Source organism: Scyliorhinus torazame, chromosome 18, assembly GCF_047496885.1.
Source record: "Scyliorhinus torazame isolate Kashiwa2021f chromosome 18, sScyTor2.1, whole genome shotgun sequence".
Lineage (NCBI taxonomy): Eukaryota > Metazoa > Chordata > Chondrichthyes > Carcharhiniformes > Scyliorhinidae > Scyliorhinus > Scyliorhinus torazame.
This window is the reverse complement of record NC_092724.1, coordinates 31,027,631-31,054,173: the sequence shown is the minus strand read 5'-3', so window position 1 is coordinate 31,054,173 and position 26,543 is coordinate 31,027,631. Positions and strand designations below refer to the sequence as shown.

The 26,543-nt window shown below is 51.0% G+C and overlaps 1 long non-coding RNA gene across 1 annotated transcript; it reads right to left on the bottom strand.

Annotated features, from left to right (window-relative positions):
• Positions 1–682: 682 nt before the first annotated feature.
• Positions 683–26,343, bottom strand: LOC140394789 (uncharacterized). The gene is made up of 3 exons (XR_011936005.1): positions 26,211–26,343; positions 3,432–3,512; positions 683–1,285 (listed from the first exon to the last, which is right to left on the bottom strand). It is a non-coding gene; the product is annotated as an uncharacterized lncRNA (long non-coding RNA).
• Positions 26,344–26,543: the final 200 nt, after the last annotated feature.

The following is a 26,543-nucleotide window of genomic DNA, read 5'->3' as shown; positions in this document are numbered from 1 at the left end:
GCGCGATTCCCGCCCCCGCCGAATCTCTGGTGCCGGAGACTTCGGCAACCGGCGGGGGCGGGATTCACACCAGCCCCCGGTGATTCTCCGACCTGGCGGGGGTGTCGGAGAATGACGCCCCAGATTCCAGCATCCGCAGTAATTTGCTTTTGTTAGTGGAGTGCTCTTTCAAAAATACAGGACATGTAAAAGCTGTTTGCACATCAGAATCATAGAATTCCTTAGTACTATTAATACGCATAGGATATTGGTAAGACACAGATTTCACATTGTTTCCTTGTGGCTGGAGTTACAATAAAGAGTGAGACTCAAACAGGGACTGTTTGCTTTGGTATTCCTCTATCCATACAGCTCGATGCAGCTTTCCCATTGCGGCCAACGTCAAACGAGTTCACTAGTGGTGTTATGGGCCAGGGTTTAGAGAACCCCAAAGCGTATCATGGAGTTCACTTGACCCACAACTTTTAATAGATTGTGGTATGGGGAGCACACGGCCCACTCTACAGGTGTGATAGAGCAGAAATGGAAAAGTATTTTTTAAAGCTAAACAATGTTTATTCTATGAACTCAAGTTAACCTTTTTAAAACATACAGTGAAGATCTTAGCAACCATCAATTCAAATTCAACCCCCAAAGAATACACTAAGTAATCCTTAATAACTTCCCAAACAACATCCAGAAGACCCAAGAAACACCTTTTAACAGAAGCACATAAGGTTTACATTCACTACTGAGAACATTTATAATTCTGAATTCACCAAATGTTCAAGAGATAGTCTTTTGATGGCAGAGAGAACAGCAGTACACCTGCTTGGTCTGGCTTCAGCTCCAACACTGAAAACAAAACTAAAACACACCCTGCAGCAAACAGTGTAAAACAAAAGTAAAAAGCTGACAGACAGCCCAGCTCCACCCTCTCTGACATCACTGCAGTAGTAAACACCCATTTCTTAAAGGTATTCTCACTACAGATATTTATATACACACCCATTTATAAACACCCATTTCTTAAAGGTACTCTCACATGACAGTGGGCAGCACAGTAGCACAGTGGGTAGCACTGTTGCTTCACAGTTCCAGGGTCCCAGGTTCGATTCCTGGCTTGGGTCACTATCTGTGTCTGCGTGGGTTTCCTCTGGGTGCTCTGGTTTCCTCCCACAAGTCCCGAAAGATATGCTTGTTAGGTGAATTGGACATTCCGAATTCTCCATCTGTGCTGAACACGTGCTGGAATGTGGCGACTAGGGGCTTTTCACAGTAACTTCATTGCAGTGTTAATGTATGCCTACTTGTGACAATTAAAAAAAATTATTATTTTTAGTACAATTTACAATACCTGACCCTGAATCGTTATTGGTGAGTATTGAAACTCGCTCTAACTTAAATATATGAACACTTAAAATACAAAAAAGAAACATTTTGATTTAAAAAAACAACCTCTTGTACTTTTCCTGAACAGTCAAACAGGAGGCCTGGTCACAAAGCTATAAGCAGATGCTAAGAGGTGCAAACCGAGTCCTCCCAATGATTCTTCTTCTCCCTTGTGGTGAAGCACCTGGCATCTGCTCAGCGCTTTCTATTTTAATATCCATGTTTTAAAATGGGATTGGGAGAGGGATTCATTCAAAAGCACAATTCCATTATGTCTGAATCAAAACGATCAGAAGAGAGTGTAATTAGAAACCATCTCTGTTGTTAAGGTGAGTGTGTTCCAGCATTGCTGCCCCTATGGGAAATGGAGAACCTCACCGACCTGCTGAAATGTGTCCCATAAAGAATGGAGCCATCATCATTATATCAGCACTCTGTTAACTGGCAATAGGGGCTACAGTGATCTACCGCACCTGCAAATAAAAAGTCTAGTTTGCAATCAGGCCTGTTTCCTACACAAGTGCAAAAATAGAATTAATCTGGTCATGCTGGCCCAGTGGTACAACATACGCAGTATGCTTTCTTTGCAACGCAGTGACTAACGAGTGATCAAGACAAATTTATTTGGATCAACTGCCGACTTGGAACAATTCCACACTAAGCTGGTGCTGTTCCAAGTGTGGGCTGCCGCATTTTTGATTAGGATTGAAGCCAAGTCCAGCAAGTCTGTATTGTTTATACAATATGCTTTAAACTGAACCTTTTCCTGCATTATATTTTAATCCAGAGGAAAGGTCTCTGTGTATGTGCAGCTTTAAAATACAGTTTGTGACGCACACCTAATTGATACTTACTGTTAAAATAATCATATAAGGAAGTTCAGCTTTGCTTGCCAATTAAACCAATGTGGTAGATATGATAATTGGTTGGTCTTGGGGGTTTGACTATCTTATGTTCCTAGATAAAAAACAATAGTCCTACTGTGCAATTGTCTAGCAATTATTTCGAATATTGTGAGATCCAAAACAGTAATACATTTTTTCTGATTTAAGGTCAGCTCGGTAATAAACAATCTTATTTATTTACTTATTTTTTGTTTTTAAATTTAAAGTGCTCAATTCTTTTTCTCTCCAATTAAGAGGCAATTTAGCATGGCCAACTCACCTACCCTGCACACCTTTGGGTTGTGGGGGTGAGACCCACGCAGAGACGGGTAGAAATGTAAACTCCACACGGACAGTGACCCGGGGCTGGGATCGAACCGGCTCCTCGGTGCTGTGAGGCAGCAGTGCTAACCACTGGGCCACCATGCTGCCAATAAACAATCTCCTTAAGAATACTCACTCTTAAATTATGAAATTTAGTTGGCTATAATTTTGATTGTTCAAAAACTAATCTGTAAACCAAAACCATTATGATTGAATTAGTAATTTATTACAAATAACAAGACAGTAGCTCCAACAAATGCAGCATCTGAGCTCATTATTATGAGGTTTACATTTTTAAAATTACATATGCAAAACATGTTCAACATGAATTTCAATTTCTTTTTTAAATTTAAAGTACCCAATTCTTTTTTTACAATTAAGGGGCAATTTACCGTGCCCACTCCACCTACCCTGCACATTTTTGGGCTGTGGGGGTGAGACCCACACCGACACGGGAAGAATGTACAAACTCCACACGGACAGTGACCCGGGGCCGGGATCGAACCGGGTCCTTGGCACCGTGAGGCAGCAGTGCTAACCACTGAGCCGCCGTGCTACCCATGGATTCCAATTTCTGCATGTAAACATTTTTTGTATATGTACATCTCAAATTAAATGCATTCCATTATTTATGAGAATTATAAATATCATCCTTTTTGTCTTAGAAAATTAAATGCAAATCTGAATTTAAAAGAAAGAGAATGATGTGGAAAACACAGCCACACCTGGAAAGAAAAAGATATTTCTGACATAGAACGGTTGGAACAAAATATTAAATTTTAATGAAGAGTTTACCCTCAAATGGTTAACCCATTTTTTCTGGTTGAATTGTGGTGATTTTCTTGTGCTTACCGTTGTCCTTCCTGCCAGCATTTGACTTAAATCTTTTCACCAGATTTATATTTGGAAAATCCTTCTCAGTCCTCAGATCCTCTGCTTGAAAAGAAATTGGTCAAAACATCTTGAAACATAACACTACCTTTTTTTGAGTCATTGTTATCATTCCATTTCAGCATCTAGTTAGGAGGGAAAACCCAATTTCAAAACTCTGCTAATGTTACTGAGAGGGCGACCCAAACTGACTCATAGGGCTGAATCTTTGGAGTGGACACAGATCGACTCCAGATGCCTTGAAAAATGACAACTGGGACATGGTTATGGAAGTCCTGCACCCGTTTCCAGCAGGTTCAGTTTTTGCCAGAATAGGGAAGGAGGAAGGATGCAAATCACACAGATGGAAAACCTGAACTCAGCAGCGCTATTTAAAGTTAGCGCTGAGTTTAAACAGACCCCACTTTCTCTGTTCTAAAGGCCTTGAGCCACAGCATGATGGGGGAGGGGGGGGGAGAAAGAGAGAAGGTTTTGTCCTTGGTCCAGGAAGTCCAAGGCCTGGGGCAATCTGCGCGGGCCAAGGCCTGGGGCAATCTGCGCGGGCGGTGGTCGAGGCCCAGGATAGGGCTGCCCTCTCACAGGCAGCCATGCACCAGGGCAACCTAGACATTGCGGTGGCGCTTCCGTGTGTAGCCTAGTCACAGCAGGCTATGGCTGAGCGTGGCAGCAGCATTGCCCAGGCGCTGGCTCACATGGCACACACCCAGAGCGAGGTGGCACAGCCACTGGCTGATGTGGCATAGACCCAGAAGGTGGTGGTACAGTCAAAGTGTGATGTGGCGCAGTCCCAGAGGAAGGTTGCCCACTCCCTGTGCTCCATGGCCATGAGTATCGAGATTGGTGGGGACAGGGGTGGGCCTCCAGGACTGGCAGTGCCAGTTGGCGGGAAAGCCTCAGGAGTTCGCTCTGCTCGCACCCCCATCCCATGGAGTAGCCCAGGTGCCCTCCCCATACTCCAGCGATGCCAGGTGTACCATGCTCTGGCAGATATGTTGCACTATCCCCCTACTCAGCCAGAGTCTTCAATGACAAACCCAGTCCAGCAGTTCCTCGAATGACAGGCGATGCCGGTACACTCGAGGCTTCATGCAGTGCCTCCTCCCACTCTTCCTCAACCTGTTAGAAGGCTGGCTCTCCATCCTCACCGGCTACCTCCTGTCCCTCAGCGGCCCTCCTTTAGCAGCCCAGCCCGTACAGCCTCAGTGCATCCCCCAGGGCTGCGGCGACTAGGACGAAGGCCACCATTCCTGGTTGGATTCCGAAGTCCATTGTCTGTACGGGGTGAAAGGCAGGCATGTTAGCATGGTGCGTACCCCCATGCCCAACCAAGTGTCCCCAGCCTGCACTGCAGCCCCTGTCCCCACATGTTCCCCTCCCACCCTCCTTCTCTACCCCACACCCACCCCGGCCGTTCTTGCTGCCACTCCTCCCTCCCCACCCCGGCCCTTTTGGTGTGCAGCACCATGGGGGCTTCTGGCATCCATCTCTCCTGCAAAGGGTACTGGTAGCTGCTGCTATCCATGCCGGTGGTACGCTCTGCGGACCCCACCCTGTGCCCTCCTGCAGGGGCTACTGTGGGTAATGCGCTTGGGTGGGTCGTAGGGTGCCGTCCGGTTGCGGGGGGAGGGTAAGATGTGATGAGATGGATGCGGGGTTGGAGGAGTGGGGGCATCCATATGGCCGGTGACATTCTGCACAACCACAGGTCAAAGGGTGTGCAGCACGATGGGTACCTTGCAATCCGCGGCAAAGGCGAGCTGTGCCTGGACACCCCAGTCCCATGGGGGATCATCCCAACCTCATGGCCCATCCCCTGGTCACCCCCCCATCACCCCCAGCTGCCCCCCCACCCCCACCGGGTCTGGCAGAGATCCCTCCCCACCCCCTCACCAACCAGCCAGCCCTGCCAATGGTAGAACCGACAGCCCACGATCGTGCCTTTGCACGTCCTACCTCCTCTCTCTCATTGGCCACGATGCCTGTTTCCTGATTTTTGAAACCACAAGTGAAACTCGCTGTCGGCAATTCCTCCCGGCGGAGCATCGCGGTGGCCCCGGAGAATACCAGATCAGGCCAGATAATGGGGCGAAATTCTCCGGAAACGGCGCGATGTCCGCCGACTGGCGCCCAAAACGGCGCAAATCAGACGGGCATCGCGCCGCCCCAAAGGTGCGGAATGCTCCGCATTCCCGCCCCCGCCGAATATCCGGTGCCGGAGACTTCGGCAACCGGCGGGGGCGGGATTCACGCCAGCCCCCGGCGATTCTCCGACCCGGCGGGGGGTCGGAGAATCTCGCCCATGATGTGTGAACGCATTGACGCCACAGTCGAGGCACCGGGGCATGGAATCCAGGCTCCAGCCACGATTTCGGCTTTGTGGCCTTTTCTCTGCCCAATCGCTTTCCCTGATTTCAGCATCGGCTAACTGAGAATCCTGCCCTAGGTGTCTTTGATATGGTTTGTGAATAAAAGTTTGTGCTTTACAGATTGACGGCCTGAGGGAATTAAAACCTTTGACTGTGTTTCATGAATTCATTCTTTTTCAGTATTATATGAGTGAGAATTTTCTTGGATCGGCAGAACTTCTTTCTTCTCCATATGGCTCCTGAAGTCTGTCCATAAATGATACCGGGTGAATGGCTAGTCAGCTGGCTTGGGGGTGGGTGCATAGGGTAGATTGGGGGTTCGATGGAGCATAAAGTTGGCAGTGGAGAGGGGTGAGGGATAGAGGGCTGACCAGCCTTTTATGCAACTGGGTTAAAGTCTCGGGGAACTGAGAGGGTCCTTTGAAACAGTCCACCTTGGTACTCGCCTGCCTCCATGGCCATCTTTGAACTGCCTCTGGACGTAGTGGCCCAAATCCTCCCTGACCCTGCCACCCCAAAAAGAAAATATTTTTGGCGGGGATGCTTTTAAAGGAGATGGATCTGCTGAGTCAGTAAATTCCCTGACTCAAGCTTCCTACCTCAAAGATAAAAGTCCATCTCATAACCAATGGATGAAAGGAATTCTCAGGGCATATTTAGTATCAGCGGCAGAGGTCTCACCTGCCTGATGGAGACTCAGCAAGGCACCCATGTCACCTGCCTTTGGAATGGCCCACCACATTAAATTGCTTAACTGGGCAGTGGAGGGGGTGACTCACAGCAGGCTGCTCCTTAATTTTGCTGGATCCATTAATCAGGAACTGAATGCCTTGGAATGAAAGAGCCCCATCCCCGCCTGCTGCTGGGTGAATACCCTGGGTGGGCATTAACTGCCCACTTAAGGCCTCAATCTTAGAGCTAGAACAAACAGAGTTATTATCTCTGGGTTGTTACCCGTGCCACGCGCTAGCGAGATGAGGAATAGGGAGAGAGAACAGTTGAACACGTGGCTACAGGAATGGTGCAGGAGGGAGGGATTCAGATACCTGGATAATTAGGGCTCATTCTGGGGGAGGTGGGACCTCTACAACCGGGATGGTCTACACCTGAACCAGAGGGGTACCAATATCCGGGGGGGGGGGGGGGGGGGCGGATTTGCTAATGCTCTTCGGGAGGGTTTAAGCTAATTCAGCAGGGGGATGGGTACCTGAATTGTAGCTCCAGTATACAGGAGGTTGAGAGTAGTGAGGTCATGAGTAAGGTTTCAAGTTCGCAGGAGTGTACCGGCAGGCAGGAAGGTGGTTTGAAGTGTGTCTACTTCAACGCCAGGAGCATCCGGAATAAGGTGGGTGAACTTGCAGCATGGGTTGGTACCTGGGACTTCGATGTTGTAGCCATTTCGGAGACATGGATAGAGCAGGGACAGGAATGGTTGTTGCAGGTTCCGGGGTTTAGATGTTTCAGTAAGCTCAGGGAAGGTGGTAAAAGAGGAGGAGGTGTGTCATTGTTAGTCAAGGACAGTATTACGGTGGCAGAAAGGACGTTTGATGAGGACTCGTCTACTGAGGTAGTATAGGCTGAGGTTAGAAACAGGAAAGGAGAGGTCACCCTGTTGGAAGTTTTCGATAGGCTTCTGAAAAGTTCCAGAGATGTAGAGGAAAGGATTGCAAAGATGATTCTCAATTAGAGCGAAAGTAACAGGATAGCTGTTATGGGGGACTTTAACTTTCCAAATATTGACTGGAAACGCTATAGTTCGAGTACTTTAGATGGGTCAGTTTTTGTCCAATGTGTGCAGGAGGGTTTCCTGACCCAGTATGTAGGTACAAAGAACAAAGAACAAAGAAAATTACAGCACAGGAACAGGCCCTTCGGCCCTCCCAGCCTGCGCCGATCCAGATCCTTTATCTAAACCTGTCTTCCCTCTGTTCCCCGCCCGTTCATATATCTGTCTAGATGCATCTTAAATGATGCTATCGTGCCCGCCTCTACTGCCTCCGCTGGCAAAGCGTTCCAGGTACCCACCACCCTCTGCGTAAAAAGCTTTCCACGCACATCTCCCTTAAACTTTCCCCCTCTCACCTTGAAATCGTGACCCCTTGTAATTGACACCCCCACTCTTGGAAAAAACTTGTTGCTATCCACCCAGTCCATACCTCTCATAATTTTGTAGACCGCAATCAGGTCCCCCCTCAACCTCCGTCTTTCCAATGAAAACAATCCTAATCTACTCAACCTTTCTTCATAGCTAGCACCCTCCATACCAGGCAACATCCTGGTGAACCTCCTCTGCACCAAGGTAGGCCAACAAGAGGCGAGGCCACATTGGATTTGGTACTGGGTAATGAACCAGGCCAGGTGTTAGATTTGGAGGTAGGTGAGCACTTTGGTGATAGTGGCCACAATTCGGTTATGCTTACTTTACCGATGGAAAGGGGTAGGTATATACCGCAGGGCAAGAGTTATAGCTGGGGGAAAGGCAATTATGATGCGATTAGGCAAGACTTAGGTGGCATAGGATGGGGAAGGAAACTGCAGGGGATGGGCACAATTGAAATGCGGAGCTTGTTCAAGGAACAGCTACTGCGTGTCCTTGATAAGTATGCACCTGTCGGGCAGGGAGGAAGTGGTCGAGCGAGGGAACCGTGGTTTACTAAAGTAGTTGAATCACTTGCCAAGAGAAAGAAGGAGGCTTATGTAAAGATGAGACGTGAAGGTTCAGTTGGGGCGCTTGAGAATTACAAGGTAGCCAGGAAGAACCTAAAGAGAGAGCTAAGAAGAGCCAGGAGGGGACATGAGAAGTCCTTGGCAGGTAGGATCATGGAAAACCTTAAAGCTATAGGTATGTCAGGAATTAAAAAATGACTAGGGTAAGAGTAGGGCTAGTCAAGGACAGTAGTGGGAAGTTGTGCGTGGAGTCCGAGGAGATAGGAGAGGTGCTAAATGAATATTTTTCGTCAGTATTCACACAGGAAAAAGACAATGTTATCGAGGAGAATACTGAGATACAGGCTACTAGACTACACGGGATTGAGGTTCATAAGGAGGAGGTGTTAGCAATTCTGGAAAGCGTGAAATAGATAAGTCCCCAGGGCAGATGGGATTTATCCTAGGATTCCACGGGAAGCTAGGGAGGAGACTGCAGAGCCTTTGGCTTTGATCTTTATGTCGTCATTGTCTACAGGAATAGTGCCAGAAGACTGGAGGATAGCAAATGTTGTCCCCGTATTCAAGAAGGGGAGTAGAGACAACCATGGTAACTATAGACCAGTGAGCCTTATTTCTGTTGTGAGCAAAGTCTTGGAAAGGATTATAAGAGATAAGATTTATATACATCTAGAAAGGAATAATTTGATTATGGATAGTCAACACGGTTTCGTGAAGGGTAGGTCATGCCTCACAAATCTTATTGAGTTCTTTCAGAAGGTGACCAAACAGGTGGACGAGGGTAAAGCAGGTGATGTGGTGTATATGGATTTTAGTAAAGTGTTTGATAAGGTTCCCCACGGTAGGCTATTGCAGAAAATACGGAGACATGGGAATGAGGGTGATTTAGCGGTTTGGATCAGAAATTGCTAGTTGTAAGAAGACAAAGGGTGGTGGTTGATGGGAAATGTTCAGCCTGGAGTTCAGTTACCAGTGGTGTACCACAAGGATCTGTTTTGGGGCCACTGCTGTTTGTTATTTTTATAAATGACCTGGAGGAGGGCGTAGAAGGATTGGTGAATAAATGTGCGGATGACACTAAAGTCGGTGGAGTTCTGGACAGTGCGGAAGGATGTTTCAGGTTACAGCAGAGGGACATAGATAAGCTGCAGAGCTGGGCTGAGAAGTGGCAAATGGAGTTTAATGCAGGAAAGTGTGAGATGATTCATTTTGGAAGGAGTAACAGGAATACAGAGTACTGGGCTAATGGTAAGATTCTTGGTAGTGTGGATGAGCAGAGATCCCTGAACGTTGCCACCCAAGTTGATAGGGTTGTTAAGAAGGTGTACGGTGTGTTCGCTTTTATTGGTAGAGGGATTGAGTTTCGGAGCCATGAGGTCATGTTGCAGCTGTACAAAACTCTGTTGCGGCCGCATTTGGAGTATTGTGTGCAGTTCTGGTCGCCGCATTATAGGAAGGATGTGGAAGCATTGGAAAGGGTGCAGGGGAGATTTACCAGGATGTTGCCTGGTATGGAGGGAAGATCTTATGAGAAAAGGCTGAGGGACTTGAGGCTGTTTTCGTTCGAGAGAAGAAGGTTAAGAGGTGACTTTGTAGAGGCATACAAGATGATCAGAGGATTAGATAGGGTGGACAGTGAGAGCCTTTTCCCTCGGATGGTGATGGCTAGCACGAGGGGACATAGCTTTAAATTGAGGGGAGATAGATATAGGGCAGATGTCAGAGGTAGGTTCTTTACTCAGAGAGTAGTAAGGGCGTGGAATGCCCTCCCTGCAACAGTAGTGGACTCGCCAACATTAAGGGCATTTAAATGGTCATTGGATAAACATATGGATGATAATGGAATAGTGTAGATGGGCTTTAGATTGGTTTCACAGGTCGGCGCAACATCGAGGGCCGAAGGGCCTGCGCTGTAATGTTCTATTATTGTTCAATTGGCAGAGGGAGCAGAAAGCTGTCCACTAATTTCCCACCCCGGACTTAATTGGGGCAGTGGTGGGCACGTGGTGGGGGGTAGTGGTGGTAGGTGGCAGGGTCCCCACCCACTCTCCTCCTGCCTGTTTAAATGCCCCCCCAAACAAAACTTGTTATTGGGTGGCATTAAATTCCACCCTCGATGTGGGGCAATAATGGACGTGAACTCAGATTACTCTTGACAAAGAACACTGCCACTTTCATGTTTTTTGCTGAGGCTTAATGATGATTTTTAATATAGTTCACACTTAAATTGTTAAACCAGCTGTTTTATACTGTGCTTCGAAAAGGGGGAAACAAATTTAACTCCTCCCCCTCCTTCTTACACCACCTCAATTCCAGCATTTGTTTTTTGGCAGTGGATAAAAACATTCCAGAAAAATCTTTTATTTAAATTGCTCCTAGACAAAAAAAACTAAAATGGAAATCAGCTTGCCGGGGGTCACATGATGATGCCATCAACTTAATTGTTATTATCAATCCCATATGGCATAACTAAAGATACTGTGCATCAGATCCTATGCATCAAGCAGAACACTAGAACCTAACAATAGCTTTCATAACACATATCAGGTTATCAGTAGTTTCCTGCACTATCTGCTAGTTAAATTAATATCTCTCTTCCTATATTGCTAACTAGATTCCCCTATTTCTCTTTCTTTTTTTAATTGTCCTCCTTTCTTGTGCTAATTTTGATATTTCCCTCCCAATGCACAGGTTGAGATTCTCTTGTACCACTGCAGCTGCCCACAGGACTCGTTGCTTTTTTACTTTGTATCAGACCTCGATGTAAAATGCCCCCTGCTTTTAATCTCCCACCCGCCATGCCTCCATTGTGTTTGCCGAGTTCCTGTTTCTGTTTGTATGTCTGTATCACACATCCTCTTCATATAAGGGGGTGACTGTTCAAGAAGAAGAATTTTTTTTGTTCATATTTGAGTACATATTTAACCTTATAATAGCTGACTCTTTTGCTCTCTGGCTTATGAAAAGGATCAATGGTAGCATGGAAGGCGAATGATTGAATCTGGAAAACAAATATGTGCTAAATAAACCAGAGGTGAAAGGTAGCAAAAGTTGACCAACAGTTTCAATAAAGCAGACAAGGACAAGCCTGTATGACATGTGAAGACAATGGAGTTAGACTAAAAGTGCATTAATATATTGGCTCGTCTAACTTTAGCTTTGGGTATATTTGACAATGAAGCGAAAGATGCCTAAAGAATGCAGCAAAAGAAAACCCCAGCTGTGATAGATTTAACAATTACCAAATGCAGATGCAAGCACTGAAGACATATAATGCAAGTTGTATGGATTGTGGGGGCATACCCTCCAGCATTTACATTGTTATCCCTTTGCTTGATACTTTGCATAATATTATGGAACGTGCTTTAACTCGGTCTTTTGAACCCAAATTATTTATTTTGGAAATGGCATAGATATGAAAATAAAAGTGCAGACTTCAATATAACATTTCAGGATATTTCAATTGAGAATCTAACCTTAGCTACATTGGGCCAAGTCTTGCTGGAAAATAACCATGTGGTGCATTATGTTATTAATTCACTAAATTACCAGTAAATTGAAAGGATTAAGGGATGCAAGAAAAAGAATCTTGAGTTACAAATCTCCAGAACTTATCGTTTCTTTCGCAAGAGCTTGCTGAATTTGCACATTAATTGCGCATTAGCTTTTTCACAGAAAGCTAATGCTGATAGTTATGAATGAAGTACCCTCTTAGCAATATGATTATAATTAATGCAATACCAATCAACTTCTCAGATACGGAAAGGAAACAGGTGAAAAGGTAGCCTCATTCCTCCAGGTCATAAATTGTTGTTAGAGAGTTAAAATTTTAGAAATGTTCTTACTTTCTCATTCTCTCTATTAATCTATTCTCTCTTTCCCTCTTTATTTATTTTTTGTTATCTAATTTGACAGAGAGGATAATGCATGGGGCGTCAATCAAGTGGACCTCTTTGTCCTAGGCCATATCCAGCTTCTTAAGTGTTGGAGCTACAATCACCAGGAAATTGGAGGGTATTCGATCACACTCTTGTTAGGGTTCCGGACCAGAACCTCAATTTTTGGTTAAGGTCCAGGATCAGAACCCAACTATTTGCATTTGGTAAAATTGTGAGGAAATGTTACTGAACCACAGGAGTGATAACATTGACCAATACACAGCTTTTATATTAAAATAAACTTTAATATGAACACAGAATTAAACACACTAGCAACAAAGCCTTAAAGTTAACAAGTACTACATCTTAACTTTCTTCATGAAACTTGCCTCCAGATTCCAATAAAGCAACCCATATATTTCAAATACCACTTATGTATAGCGTTAACAACCAGGCTTTACTTGTTTATCTTGGTGTAGAGTCCTTGGAGAGAGAGACCATTTTTAAGACCAAGCTGAAAGCCTACTGCTCAGCTTAGAGCCCTGAAAGCAACATGTCTTTTCCAGACAGACTTGGGTCCTCCCATTAGCTATACCAGCTGCTCTCAAAGCACACAGCATTCTTTTGTCTCTTGTTGCAAGATGTGTCTTGATTTGTTTAGCCACGCTCAAATTGTTACACCATGACATTAGCCCGCCAACTGCAAACAGGTAAAATGGTCTGTCATATCTATTTGTAAAATACTTCCCCTGCTAAATCACTGATTACCTCAAGTTTAATCATAGTTCTAGCAGACATACTGGGCGGGTTTCTCCGCAATCGGCGCGATGTATGCCGACCGGCGCCAAAAACAGCGCGAATCAATCTGGCATTGCGCCGCCCCAAAGGTGTGGAATTCTCCGCATCTTGAGGGGCCGATCGCTCATCTTGAGGGGCTAGGCCCGCGCCGAAGTGATTTCCGCCCCGCCGGCTGGAGCGGAAATGACTTTGCCATGCGACGCATGCGCGGGAGCGTCAGCGGCCACTCACGGCATCCCCACGCATGCGCAGTGGAGGGGTCTTTTCCGCCTCCGCCACAGTGAAGACCATGGCGAAGGCAGAAGGAAAAGAGTGCCCCCACGCCACAGGTCCGCCCGCGATCGGTGGGCCCCGATCGTGGGCCAGGCCACCGTGGAGGCACTCCCCGGGGCCAGATCGCCCCGCGTCCCCCCCCAGGACCCCGGAGCCCGCCCGCACCACCTTGTCCCGCCTTCGAAAGGTGGTTCAATTTACGCCGGCTGGCGTGGGTTGACAGCGGTGGGACTTCGGCCCATCGCGGACCCGAGAATCGCCGGGGGTGGGCCCGCCGACCGGCGCGATTTCCGCCTAACGGCGCGGCGCGATTCCCGCCCCCGCTGAATCTCTGGTGGCGGAGAATTCGGGACACGGCGGGGGTGGGAGTCACGCCGGCCCCCGACGATTATCCGACCTGGTGGGGGGTCGGAGAATCGCGCTCACTGTCTGTAAGCATTTTAACCCAGGTCAAAGTATGGCAATTTATTATATTCATCACACTTTTGATTTGAGCCCTTTAATTGGTGGACAGGCTTTGGGGAGCCAAAAGGTATGTTACTCATTTTAGAATTCCCAACCTCTGACCTGCCCTTGTACCTACAAGGTTTATTTTTAAAAATGTTTTTATTGAAAACTTTTCACTACAAGCAAAATAATATAAAACAACTAATTCAGGTTACAATGACAAAGAACACGACAAACAATCAAATGCCCAAATTAACTTAACCTCCCAAAACTAAGCTAAACTCCTTAACAATTGACGGTGACTAGCTCTTTAAAAAAGGAAATGAATGCCTGGCATCTTAAGTAGAACCCTTCTACTGACCTCCTAATGATGCACTTGACCTTCTCCAATTGTAAGATCGATATGAGGTCACACAACCAAGCTGAGGCACTGGGTGGGGTAGGAGACCTCCACCCAAGCAGAACTTGTTCCTGGGCTATTAACGAGGCAAAGGGGTGGACATCCACCTTCACCACCATTTGCAGAACCAGCAAAACTGATACCCTGAAGTTGGCCACCAGTGGACATGGCTCCAGATCAGCATTAGGTACCTCTGACATGATCCTTCAGAAAGAGACGCAAAAGTTTACTAACTTGGGACAAGACCAGAACATATAAGTGTGGTTAGCCAGTCCCCGAGAACAATGCTCACACCTGTCCTCACCCCAGAGAAAAATCCGCTCATCCTTACCTTGGTCAGATGAGTCCTGTGCACCATCTTGAATTGGATCAACCAAAGCTGAGCACAACAGGATGGGGAGTTGGCCGTGTGAAGAGCCTCACTCCATACCTCATCATCCAAAATAGGACCCAATTCACCCTCCCATTTCATCTTTACCTCATCCAATGGAGCTGACTCCGCTGATAGGAACTGGCAGTATATGCAAAATATAATTCCCCCTCCAGATCCAATGAAAGACAAAATACTCTTCAACAGGGAGGAGGGTGGTGCCAAGGGGAAAGAGAGAAAAGCCTTGTGTGAAAAATTGTGAATCTGTAAGTATCTAAACAGATTGGAACCAGGGAGTTGAAATTTGTCCAACAGCTCCTTAAAGCTGGAAAATCTTCCCTCCACGAACAAGTCCTCAAATCTCGCCAAGCCCTTTCCCTCCCTTCACCTAAACGTCAAGTCCAAAGCCACTGGCAAAATATGCGATTATTGCAGATAGGGGCCAGCAAAGACATGGAACTAAGTTTCAAATGCTGCCTGAACTGCTTCCAGATTCTCGCGGTGGATCCATTACCGGATTCAAGGAAAATCTCGCTGGAGAGAACAGGAGCTTTGCGGTTACTAATGCACCAAGGTTTGAACGCTGACAGGAACTCGCCTCCATTTGTCCCCATATGGCACACGGGTCACTAAACCACCCCAGTATCTTCTCAATATTGGCTGCCCAATAGTAAAATAATAAGTTGGGTAAAGCCAAGCCTCCTGATTGCCTATTTTGCTGGAGGGACGGCCTACGGGTCCTTGGGGTCTTACCCACCCAAATAATTGAGGACACTAATTTATTAATTTTGACAAAGAAGGCTTGGGAGAAAAGTGGGGAGACATGGAAAAATAAATAAAAATATCGGGAGCACATTCATCTTAATAGTCTGGACCCTGCCTGCGAAGGACAGGAGGAGGATATCCCACATCTGTAAGTCAGATTTGACTCCATTAACCAGACTAGTATAATTTAATTTATGAACCGAGGCCCAATCATGGGCCACCCGGATTCCCAGATAACGAAAGCTAGATCTGGCAAGACGAAAAACAAACATCGCCAGATAGGCTTCCCTCCCGGGGGATTAACCGCAAAGTATTTGCTATTATCTAAATTCAACTTATAACCACAATATTTATATGGCTGGTCTCGTTAAACTCTGATCAATGATGACTCCCAGGATTTGATGGCGGGAAGGTGCCACAATGGTAATTAAGCAAGTTGCAAATAAACGTAAATGCCTGTAGCATTAAGTATCGGTATGGTATCATTAATATCAATTCTGTCTGCGAGATTTACGCAGCTCGCTATGCCTCTCGAGATCTAACGGGATCTTGCGAGATGTCGCGATCTGGAGCCCATCCACAAATAAATTTGCAGATTAAAATATGCAGTAAGGTTAACTTTAATATGCACTCGCTGGAGTTACCCAAGGCACAAGATCTAACCACCGCGCCTTGGAGACCCTGAGTATGCGTGGCACAGTGGTTAGCACTGTTGCTTCACAGCGCCAGGGTCCCGAGTTCGCATCCCGGCTTGGGTCACTGTCTGTGCGGAATCTGCACATTCTCCCCGTGTCTGCGTTGGTTTTCTCCGGATGCTCCGATTTCCTCCCACAAGTTACGAAAGACGTGCTGTTAGGTGAATTGGACATTTTGAATTCTCCCTCAGTGTACCCGAACAGGCGCTGAAGTGTGGCGACTAGGGGCTTTTCACAGTAACTTCATTGCAGTGTTAATGTAAGCCTATCAATTCAGTCCAAAAGTATTTTTTTTGTACTGGAAGCAAACATTGGGCGTGATCTAATGGCCATGCTGCGCCAGACTCGGGACGCGACGTGGTCGATACATCTCGTGAGAGGCCTCTCGCGAGATTTACACAGCTCTCTACTCCTCGTGAGATCTAACGGGATCACCAGGATTGACACAAATAAAGATTATTATTATTAATTATTATTATTAGTACGCTCTGGCGAGTACTGGTCTCCACAAACGGGGACCAGATGTACCGGCACTTGGGGGGTCTCCCAGGCAATTAGGGGCCCCTAGTTGGTTGGTGTCTGGGCAATGTGGCACCCTGGCACCCCCCGATGCCACCCAGGCACTGTCAGGGTGCCCAGGCAGCAAGCATTGCCAGTCAGGCAGGGGCACTGCTAGGTGCCAGGCTAGCAGTGCCAAGGTGGCCGGGTGGCATTATGCCTGTGCTGGGGACTGGGCCCAGGGGTGCCCTGCCCTTATCAGGTGGGGTGCAGGGGGCTTGATGACTCCCTTATAGGTGAGTTGTGGCGTTGGAGACTACATTGGGGAGTCTAGAGGTCTGGGTGCCATTTACAAATTGCATCCCGATCTCTTCCTGCATGAACGAGCTCCGCTCCTCAGAAATGGGATTCATAGATCATAGTATTTATAGTGCAGAAGGAGGACATTCGGCCCATCAAGTCTGCACTGGCCCTCAGAAAGAGCACCCCACTTAAGTCCACACCTCTGCCCCATTCCTGCAACCCAGCAACCCCACCTAACCCTTTTGGATACTAAGGGCAATTCAGCAGAGCCAATCCACCTAACCTGCACATCTTTGGATTGTGGGAGGAAACTGGAGCACCCGGTAGAAACCCACGCAGACACGGGAGAACGTGCCGACTCCGCACAGACAGTGACCCAAGCCGGGAATTGAACCTGGGACCCTGGAGCTGTGAAGTGACAGTGCTAACCACTGTGCTACCGTGCCGCCCCAATAACTTACCCCCTCTGAGGATTGAACTCAAGACCTTCAGATTATGAGACTGACACACTGCCTACTGCGCTAAGAAGTATTGAGAGGCCCCGAAGTTAAGCAGAGTCCCGTTTGATAGCGGGGTCGTTCTCGGCACTTCAAGTGCTGGGAAATACCCGCCTAAATGCGCTCGACACAGGATTCAATTTCATTTCCGCTAAAATGTGCCCGTTATTTCAAACTGCTTAATTGGAATTAGTGAAATGCCCAAAAATGTGGCTTGACGAAACGGGCACATGGATGGGCATCATTCTCCGACCCCCCAGAGGGTCGGAGAATGGCCGTTGGCCGCCGTGAATCCCGCCCCCGCCGGTTGCCGAAGTCTCCGAAGGGAGAAAAGTCGGCGGGGCGTTAATGGCGCCGCTGCCGTCGGAGAATGGCACAGGTCTGCGCAAGGCAGCCGATTTTCGGCCTGCCGATATTCTCCCTTCCGGATGGGCCGAAGTCCCGTCGACGTGATGACCGTTCACGTCGACGTGAATCAAACCTCCTTTTCATCGGCATGACCCTGTGCTCCAGGTTCACGCCGACCAGCGTGGAGGTGAGTGACGGCCTGAGGGGGTGGTCGCTGGGCAGGCGATGGCGTGGCCGCAGTCTGAATGTGTGGGAAGAGGTGTGTCTCGGGTTGTGTGTGTGTGTGTGTGTGCGGCGGGGAGGGTGGTTAGAGTGGGCTGGGCTCCGGGGGAGTGCCGAGAGGGGGGGTCCGTGCCGGGGAGGAGGTTGGGGGGGTCCGTGCCGGGGAGGGGGATGGGGGGTCCATGCCGGGGAGGAGGTTGGGGTCCGTGCCGGGGAGGAGGTTGGGGGGGTCCGTGCCAGGGAGGGGGATGGGGGGTCCGTGCCGGGGAGGAGGTTGGGGGGGTCCGTGCCGGGGTGGGGGATGGGGGGGGTCCGTGCCGGGGAGGGGGATGGGGGGGTCCGTGCCGGGGAGGGGGATGGGGGGTCCGTGCCGGGGAGGAGGTTGGGGTCCGTGCCGGGGAGGAGGTTGGGGGGTCCGTGCTGGGGAGGGGGATGGGGGGTCCGTGCCGGGGAGGGGGTTGGGGTCCGTGCCGGGGAGGAGGTTGGGGGGGTCCGTGCCGGGGAGGGGGATGGGGGGGTCCGTGCCGGGGAGGAGGCTGGGGTCCGTGCCGGGGGGAGGTTGGGGGGGTCCGTGCCGGGGAGGGGGATGGGGGGTCCGTGCCGGGGAGGAGGTTGGGGGGGTCCGTGCCGGGGAGGGGGATGGGGGGTCCGTGCCGGGGAGGGGGATGGGGGGTTCGTGCCGGGGAGGAGGTTGGGGTCCGTGCCGGGGAGGAGTTTGGGGGGGGTCTGTGCCGGGGAGGGGCATGGGGAGTCCGTGCCGGGGAGGAGGTTGGGGTCCGTGCCGGGGAGGAGGTTGGGGGGGTCCGTGCCGGGGAGGGGGATGGGGGGGGGGTCCCTGCCGAGGAGGAGGTTGGGGTCCGTGCCGGGGATGGGGATGCGAGGGCATGTGAGTTGGTCCACCTGGCCAGGTGCCAGCCTCCAACAGTTGGACCCATGCGGTCCATGCCACCTGGCTGGGGGGAGGAGGGGATATGGGCAATGATGACATGTCGTCGTTCCCCTCCCCCCCACCAGGCCGTCATGTTTTCCGATCATCCAGCGATGTTGGCCGCCGTGGCGGCAGCCGCTAATGTCTATGTTGCCCTGGATGAGGAGGAGGAGGAGGAGGAGGAGCGTGCCAGAGAGGCGGCGCAGGCTGCCGCAGAGGGTCAGGCGGCAGCCGCCTAGGCTGGAGGGACACCTGACCGACAGGACGAGTAGGGGGAGGAGGACGTCACGGCCCCACGGCAACGGAGGCACCCGAGGGCGCCCCATGTGTACCGGCCCCGGCAGTCATACTAGGACCTCACGGACCGGGAATGCAGGGGGAGACTCCGGATGAGGCGGGAAACCGTGGCACACATCTGCCACCTGCTGGCACACCTGTCACCGCGTGGCACTGGCGGGGGACACCCTCTCCCCGTGTCCGTCAAGGTTACGGTTGCCCTGAACTTTTATGCAACAGGGTCATTCCAGGCACCGAGTGGGAACCTGTCTGGCATATCGCAGACATCGGTGCATCGGTGCATCCGGGCAGTGACAGATGCCCTATATGCCATGGCGCACCGCTACATCCGCTTCCCTGTGGACCGGGCCAGCCAAGATGCCCGGGCCGTGGGCTTCTCTGCCGTGGCCGCGTTCCCCATGGTCCAGGGCGCGATTGATGGGATGCACATCGCCGTGCGGCCACCTGCAGATAACAGGGCCGTGTTCACCAATAGGAAGTGGACCTATTCGATGAACATACAGGTGGTCTGCGACCACCGCATGATGATCCTGCAAGTCTGCGCCCGTTACCCAGGCAGTGTACACGACTCATATGTGTTGTCGCAGTCATCCATCCCCAGCATGTACGAGGGACGCCATCCCCGGCTGAGGGGCTGGTTGCTGGGCGACAGGGGCTACCCATTGCGATCGTGGCTGATGACGCCTACACGGAGGCCACGCAATGAGGCGGAGAACCGCTACAATGATGCCCATGTAGCGACAAGGGGAGTGATAGAGAGGTGCTTTGGCGTGCTGAAGATGCGTTTCAGGTGCCTGGACCTCTCTGGGGGCGCCCTCCAGTATCGGTCAGATAGGGTCGGCCGCATCATTGTGGTGTGCTGCGTCCTGCACAACATAGCCCAGCAGAGGGGCGATGTGCCGCAGACAGAGGAGGGCGGAGTGGAGGAGCAGCAGGAAGAGGCGCAGTCCTCCCCAGATGAGGGGGATGGGGGTAATGGTCAGGGCAGACGGGGTAGACACAGGCGGGTGGCTGTCAACCGTTACCGGCTGGCCCAGCGGGCACGGGACAGACTGATAGCCGCCCGCTTCACTGACTAGATGGGCTTGGGAATCGGGTAGTATGGCCACAGACCGCACACCATGGCAACAGCCGACCACCCACACCCCCCACCCATCCACCCACCCAGCACCCTCACCCCCCTCCCCAACCCCACCTACCCCACCCGCATGCACACCACCCCCCCCATTGCCGATCCACATGCGGCACAACAGGCCGGGCTCACACAGCTGCGGGTGGACGCGTGTCTATTGCAGGCGGTGGAAGATGATGGCAACCCGCCCTGCGGTGAGCTCCTGGCTCCACATCGTTGGACTATGTCTGACCCATGGCCACAGTACCACCATCCACCCGGACCATCCCTGCATGCGGCTGTGACACTGCAGCGCACGGTCCCGTCCTCTGCCTGGGGGATGTTGATGGCGGCCCAGGGGGAAGGGGGCAGACTCACCTGGGGCTGAGGTAAGACCACCCCTCACACACACACTTGCGCTCAACGTACATGACACCCCCGCACACTTTGGACAGAGCACAAAGGCAGCTTCTGTAGGTGTAACATTGACTTTAATAACCAAATGAGTTCATGCACGTGCCCTAGCCCCTAAAACTCATCTGTGCCCTGCAACCGTGCCAACTTACTCAGTGTCTAATTGTTTGGCCTTACGGGCCCTTTGACTACGTCTACGTGGTTCCCCAGACGGTACAGCAGAACTGGAGGTGGACTCCTGTGATTCCTGCCCTCTGACACTGGATCCCTTTGGCGGCCGTTTCCTGGGGCGTCCTGGCCTAGATGGGCCAGGCTGCGGCCCGGGCGACTGGGATGGCGAGCTGCCAGCCTGTCCTGCCCGTTGCCCACCCGATGCACCTGGGACCGGAAGGGGGGGAGTCCGAGGTGTCGCGGTGTTCCCAGACCTCCCCTACAGGGGGACCCGGGACGGACCACACCACCTCCTCCTCCCTCGGGGTGCCCGATGGCCCCCAGGCCTCTACATGGGTGGGGGATGCGAACGGACTGGCCATCCGACGCCCCCCCGGCATCTGGCGCTGCCAGTCCTGGAGGCCGTGCTGGTATCGACAGGGGTCTGCAGGTTTGCAGCCATGGAGCCCAGGGGGTTGGCAAACCCTGTCTGTGACAGTGCGACGCCGGCTCGCACATGGCCACTGGCGCCGATGCCCTCAGCGATGGCCTGCAGAGACTGGGCCATGGCCTGCAGAGACTGGGCCATGGCCTGCTGAGACTGGGCTATGGCCTGCTGAGACTGGGCTATGGTGTTGAGCGCCTCTGCCATCTGGCGCTGGCACTGGCTCATGGCCTCCTGTGAGAGGGCAGCCATGTCCTGGGCCACAGACGCCGCCTGCACGGAAAGCCCCAGGCCTCGCAAACCGTTCCCCATGTCTGACACCGTCGCACCTATTGCCTCCACCGCGGACGCCACCCGTGCGGTGTCGGCCTGGGTGGCACGTATGACCGGCACCACTTCCAGCTCCTGGACGCGGGTGGACTCCTCCACCTGCGACTGCAGCCGCTGCAAGCCGGCCGTCACCCTCTTCGCTCGTCTCCGGGTCGGTGGTTGCATCGGATCTATGTGTGGGTGTGGTAACTCCAGGAACCCGTGATCCATCTGGGCGGCAGATGTTCGCTTGGGCTGGGCTGCCCTCCGACCGCCCGGTCCCTCTGCTGCTCCTACCTCCACCTGCTGTACCGGGACGGCTGTGTTGTGCACACCAGTGAGTGTACCAGACGCCTCATCACTAAAGTGCCCAACCGAGGTGAGTGTTTCTGCGATGGTGGAGGGTGTTGGTGACAGCAGTGGTGTTGTGTCGTGCTCTTCGTCCCACTCTGAGTCCATGGCACTTTGGGGTGGGGGTTCGTCTCCACCCATCCACTCTGAGTCACTGTCCGGTATTTCGTCTTCCTGGGTAGTGCTGTCCCGGGTAGGGGTGTCCAGGGCAGTGCTGTCCCGGGTAGTGGTGTCCTGGGTAGTGGTGTCCTGGGTAGTGGTGTTCTGGGTAGTGGTGTCCTGGGTAGTGGTGTCCTGGCTCGGATGTGATGGGGGCCTGTGGCTGCCCCCCTCGTCGCTGGGTGGTCGCTCCCGCACGTGACGGGGGTGTCGTCTCCCTGTTGCTCCAGGTCTCTCCGTCTCCCGTTGTGTGCGAGAGGCATCCTGCGGGCGTCGCATGCTGGAGGGTCCGGGTCTCTCTGTCTCCCGTGGCCTCCGAGGGGCATCCTGCGGGCGTCGCATGCTGGTGGGTCCGGGTCTCTCTGTCTCCCATGGCCTCCGAGGGGCATCCTGCGGTTGGTCTGCATCTGCGGGGATGGGTGCCTGGACGTTTGGTCCTACGATACACAATGAAGCATGCATGGTTAGACACGCAGGCAGTGATCAGGTGATATGGGGGAGGGGGATATAGGGGAGGGGGGATATGGGGACGGGCTGTCGGTGGCTCACTTGCTAGTACGCCCCCGACCTCTGCATCAGCAACCTCCCGGTCCTCAGGTCCGCCAGCCAGTTCCAGGGCCCTTTCCTCGTGTTCGGTCAGTGGCCTCTCATCAGCGGGGCCTCCTCCAGTCCTCACATGCTCCCTATTATTGTGTGCGCGCTTCTCCTGTGGGGGGGGGGGGGGTGGGTGGGGGTGGTGGCAGGGGTAAAAGGCAACACTGTTAGGCAGGTATATGAATGCATGCCATGGGTTGCGCGTGCATTGCAGAGGTTAAGGTTAGGGCTGGATTCACTTGGGGATATGGGGGATATGGGGGAGGGGGGATATGGGGGAGGGGGGATATGGGGAGGGGGGATATGGGGAGGGGAGGATATGGGGGATATGGGCGAGGGGGTATATGGGGGACATGGGGGAGGGAGGATATGGGGGAGGGGGGATATGGGGGAGGGGGATATGGGGGAGGGGGGATATGGGGGAGGGGGGGATATGGGGGATATGGGGAGGGGGGATATGGGGGAGGGGGGATATGGGGGAGGGGGATATGGGGGAGGGGGATATGGGGGAGGGGGATATGGGGAGGGGGATATGGGGAGGGGGATATAGGGAAGGGGATATGGGGAGGGGGATATGGGGGAGGGGGATATGGAGGATATGGGGGAGGGGGATATGGGGAGGGGGGATATGGGGGAGGGGGGATATGGGGGAGGGGGGATATGGGGGATATGGGGGAGGGGGGATATGGGGGACATGGGGAGGGAGGGTATGGGGGAGGGAGGATATGGGGGATATGGGGGAGGGAGGATATGGGGGAGGGGGGATATGGGGAGGGGGGATATGGGGGAGGGGGGATATGGGGAGGGGGGGTTATGGGGGAGGGGGATATGGGGGAGGGGGGATATGGGGATATGGGGGAGGGGGGATATGGGGGAGCGGGGATATGGGGGAGGAGGGATATGGGGAGGGGGATATGGGGGAGGGGGATATGGGGGAGGGCGGATATGGGGAGGGGGATATGGGGAGGGGGGATATGGGGAGGGGGATATGGGGAGGGGGATATGGGGGAGGGGGATATGGGGGACATGGGGGAGGGGTGATATGGGGGATATGGGGGAGGGGGGATATCGGGAGGGGGAATATGGGGGAGGGGGATAGGGGGATATGGGGGAGGGGGGATATGGGGGAAGGGGGATATGGGGGAGGGGGGATATCGGGGAGGAGGGATATGGGGGAGGGGGGAATATTGGGAGGGGGGATATGGGGGAGGCTCATCCTGTCTGCTCTGATGAGGTCGTTCACCTTCTTGTTGCACTGGGTGCCTGTCCGTGGTGTCAGGGCCGCAGCGGTGACGGCCTCTGCCACTTCCCTCCACAGACGCCGGCTGTGGCGTGGGGCAACTCTGCGGCCGTGCCCAGGATACAGGGCGTCCCTCCTCTGCTCCACTGCATCCAGGAGCGCCTCCACATCACGTGACTCGAACCTCGGGGCTGAGCGGCGGCCAGCCATCCAGTCGGGTGTTCCGGTCGGGTGGGGGGGGGAGCAGCGCGGCCTTATGAGCCGTCACGCCGTGCGGCGCGTATGACGCTGCACGGCGTCAACCACGTGCGCAAGCGCGGATCTCGTTACGTCGCTGCTAGCCCATTTCGGGCCGGAGACTTTCGATCCATTTTTCCGACGTGACGCAAGTCGGATTTGCGCCGCTTTTTGCGCCGATCGGCGGACTTTGCGCCGATAACGGAGAATTTCGCCCCAGAAGTTGAAATCAACATCTAAATCATAAAATTCGCTTTTATGATTTATATGCTGTGTGTTTTGAGGTGTACCAGATTAACTAACCCCAACATTGAGGTGATAATCTGTTCCCTATTTATTGCTTCATATTACTCCTCGCTGTTCCTGATGTTAGCTGCTCTATGTGATCTCCGCCCAGTTTCTGTACAATAACCATGAGCTAATAAACTGAAAATAGCTTTCAGAATTACAGAATGTAATGTACTTATTGGAAGACCAACAGTTTGTCGCAGTTCATCTGTAAGGCAATAATATTTTAAAATGTATGGAGCGAATCACTATTGCAATCCCACTTCATATTTTCTTTCCAAACTCTGCTAAATTTACAATAATGTGTTGAAATCAACTATTTCCAGGGTAGTGTCACAAATGCTCAAACAAAACCCAATAATGCTTTCCCACTGGAGAATATTCCCCTTATCTCAAAAAGCAGATGCAACGACTCTTGAAGATACCTTCACATCAGGCAACAGGCAGGCACAGCACATAATGTTGCTTTAAGGGAAGCGAAAAAGAAAGCATTTAAACAACTTGTTGTATATGGATTATTGGTGGACAAACACTGTTGGTAAACACTTGCAACTGGATCTCAAAAACCAACAGCTTCTAGCCTCAAGTTCGTGTGTAATTAAAAGTGGGAGCGGGTAAGGTATAATTGATTGCTCCTGACAGGTTTCAGTCCCATTGCACAAATGGGACAAATCTGACCAGTTAGTAGGAACGCTCTCCAATCCCAGCGATAAAGCTGATTTTTGTGGGGGAGTTCTAAGTTGAAAGGTTATGTGCTGGCTTTAAATGCTAACTGTTGATAAAATATTTGGTCAATTTTATCCCATCATACTCATAACCCTGCATGCAGGTCCTAAAGTCGCGTTTTATGAGCCAGGTGTTATATTGTTGCTGAGATTGATTTGATAACTTATAGAAAATGAAAATATTTGTAAATTTCATGAAATCTGTAATTGTAAATCCAAATATTTTAGGATACCATAGTAATTGATAAAAAGATAACTTTTTCTAGCTGTAAACTCACAAGTAATTCTTTGACATCAGTACGCGTGCATACTATGAGAGCATATTCACCTCTTGTTAAAATGAATATGCTGTAATAAATATTTGCCTCCTTAAACTGTAGCTGTGGTCTGAGCCACTCGGTTCCCTTTCACTATATTGTTTCCACAGATGCTCTTTCAAGGGGCCCTTCTATATAATTTTACTCAGATACTTGCAATGCAGTGAAAGTGTAAACTAGCATAAATTGAGAACTAGGTTACACAAGGAAGTACCAAGGACTGAATGGAATATTGGATATAAGACCTGTTAGGGGACAAAAGAATCATGGTAACCTACATCCTATTATTTATTTTGGTGCTGAGTGCATTTTGTGCCTGTATTGTACATCATGTTCTGGTAGCTCTAATGCAGTCAACACTGTATGCACAGTTGTATTGTCCCTGAATATGTAAGGCTGTTTTTAAACGAGTGGCAGGTGTAATTTTAATACAGGACAGTTATTTAATATTCCGGTGTAAACTTCCTTTTAATTCACTCCTCCAAAGTTTCTTACTGGATGCACAATTTGGTCACCTCCAAATGTAGTGGTGTAAACACTCAAGTACTGGTTTCCTGTAATCTGAGTTAAAGCAAGGTCAATTTAAAAACATTGTTATATAACCGGAACTACATGCTAGCTGTGGTATGTGGCTTACAAATTACCTACCGCATTCCTTGTCTGGCACATGGCTTCAGCAGGTCTGACACAGCTGGGCTTATTACTTGGCTTCCATTGCTTCCTATAGCTAGAGGTGCTGCTGTGCATCTTCAGATGTGATGTTAAAACTCTGTCTGAATTTCTAAACTCAGCTGGATTACTTAGATTTGCCGGAAAAATACAGCGCGCAAGAAATGACTTACCCCAAGGCAACTGCAGACTGTCTGATTCCTGAAGGCCCCTTGTTGAAAGGTTAAAGGGCATTATTATTACATGGGGCGGGAGGGTCAGCTCCTGGAACAGCCTATTCCAGAAACGTAGTTAAACCCTGCACATGTGTTC